Raw genomic sequence first — 2474 nt, 5'->3', positions numbered from 1 at the left:
AGTTTTCCCTCTTTAGTAGCCTAAGTTCTAGCCACAGGACTTTCCTATTGACTATTCTTAGAAAATTAGACATGAAACCATCACCATTCGAAATACTACCATCTTATTTACTCAACTTGAAGTTCCACATATTGATCCTAACCTCTAGCACTTAGTAGGTGGGGTCACTATAAGGGAAACTCAAGATGAGTCACTCTTAAAACTGTTAGACCTTAGGGTTGACCCTGGGCGCTCGTCTGGAGCTCGTTGAAGGCATGCTAAGGCATTCACTACACTCATCTACACTCACATTCACTCACAACCCTAAGCTCAAATTTCTAGCCTAGGTCCCTTGATCTTTTTTGGATACTCATGCAGACAGTCCCCTAAACCTACCAGCCCTAGGGCTATGGTTTAACTATATAGAGGACCCAAAATGAGATTTTCTTTGGTTCATGGCTCATTTAGGGTGATTAGTTACCCAATCCTATCAAAAATACGCATCTTGACCTTTTACCCCTAAAACACCCCAAATTACCAAGATACCCCTCCATAGCCCAAAATTCCAAAAATTCCCAAAAAATCTCAATAAATCCCAAATATTCTCAATTTCATTTTTCTTAACTACCACATAACCCAATTTGGCCAATTTGTCCATCTTTAACCAAAACCCCCAAATTTGCCTTTAAGGGCCCAAATTTCCCCAAATTAAACTCAAATTTCCATAAATTTGATCTCAATTGACCCCAATTCCAATCCTAAAATCAAATTAACTTTTGATATGACAAAAATAAACCAAATCCTAGCTTAATTGGTCCATGATTTGAGCCCAATATTGATTATAAAAACCCCAATTTTGACCATGTGACCTAATCTTACTAAATTGAACCTATAGCCTAGTCAATTGGCCCCAATTAATGTTGAAAAATCTTTATAACATTCCTACACATCAAAATAAACCATAAAATGTCCTTGGTGAAGCCTCAAATCCAGTGAAGCCTCAAATCCATTTGAGAAATCCATTTGAGTTTGGCCTAAATTCAAAATTCCCAAATTTAGCCCCAAATTGGCTGTCCCCAAATTTCAGCCAATTGATTGCCTTAACCCCTAAATTCGCACCCAATTCATGTTGAAAACTCTTCATAGGGTCCCTATTGACCATTTACAACAATCAATTTGGACTTAGCCCAAGGCCAATTTAAGCTAGTCCCAAGCCTAGCCCAACATAATTTGGACTTAGCCCAAGGCTAACCCACGCCTAGCCCAACATGAGCCCAACATGACCAAATTGACCAAAATTCAAAATTCCCTCAAATTGACCCTTCAATTGAGCTCAAAGCCACTTCCATTCTTCACCAAAGTTGTTCCTTATAATCATCTGCACAAAATGAAACATTTATTAGGGTTATTTTACATGGCTAACCTAGCCCAAAACCCAAGTTCTGGTCATTTGCACCTACTTGAGCCCATGCACTAAATGTGACCTAGCCACCCTAAAGTCACCAAATTAAGTCCACCACAGCCATTAGTTGGACTTAGTGATCAGTCCAAACACCATGAAACCACCTAAATAAAGCCATGAATCAAAGGTTCCCCAAATTAAGGGATCTTATTCCCAAAAAACAAATGCTTAAGATATCTTTTCTAAATCAAAGCACATTTGCATTAAATTGTTGTGATGGATTCCTCTGGATGCCCTGAGCACCTAGCCACCTCCCCCTGGCTGGCCGGCCAACCTGGTGGCCAGAAAAGCTCAAAACTAAGAGCCACCCCCATGGCACCTCACCCAAATCAAACCTAGAGGCCAGCTCAGCCTTGGTGGGGCTCCTCTGCCCTCCACCTAACACCACAATGCACCCAAGCTTATGCCCTGAGAGACACCCCATGGCCATTTTTTATTAAAACTCACCTCCACGACCATGGGAGGTGTGTTGAAATTTCTTTAGAGAGGCCTCTCTAAACTTCCCACAGAGCTTCCCTAAGATCCCCTCAGTGCATTCCAACTATTTCCTTCCATTAATTCCCATTGCCAGAGTTCAATTTTGAGCTTGGAACCTTGCTGGAAACCAGGACAGAGTCCATTACATCTCTACACTCCACCAAACTCAAATTAACTCTACCCACACCTTCACAACCAAGAAAGAAGCCAAAGCCTCATAAAATCCTCCTTCTACAGAGCCTCTACCATAGCTTTAAACCAACACCAAAATCCGCCCATGATCGAATTCATACCTAGGCCTTACACCGAGACCAGGGACTCAATCCCTAGCATCCTTGCACCTCAATGAACGTGCCGAGCTCCTCTAATTGAAGCTTCCCTTCTCAGAGCAAAGGTGGTGGAATGAGAAGACTCGTTAGGTACGCTTTTACAGTTTTCAGCATTATTTTTATTATACTTTTATGCTATACTTTTGTGCTTATATAAATTTGCATGGATAACCATAACCTCACCCTGCATGAAAACTAAAACTATCAGGATAGCCACAAAACCAAAA

This window comes from Phalaenopsis equestris, unplaced genomic scaffold (genome assembly GCF_001263595.1).
Source record: "Phalaenopsis equestris unplaced genomic scaffold, ASM126359v1 Scaffold001018, whole genome shotgun sequence".
Classification (NCBI taxonomy): Eukaryota; Viridiplantae; Streptophyta; class Magnoliopsida; order Asparagales; family Orchidaceae; genus Phalaenopsis; species Phalaenopsis equestris.
The sequence above is the reverse complement of the archived record's forward strand: the minus strand, read 5'-3'. Positions refer to the sequence as shown.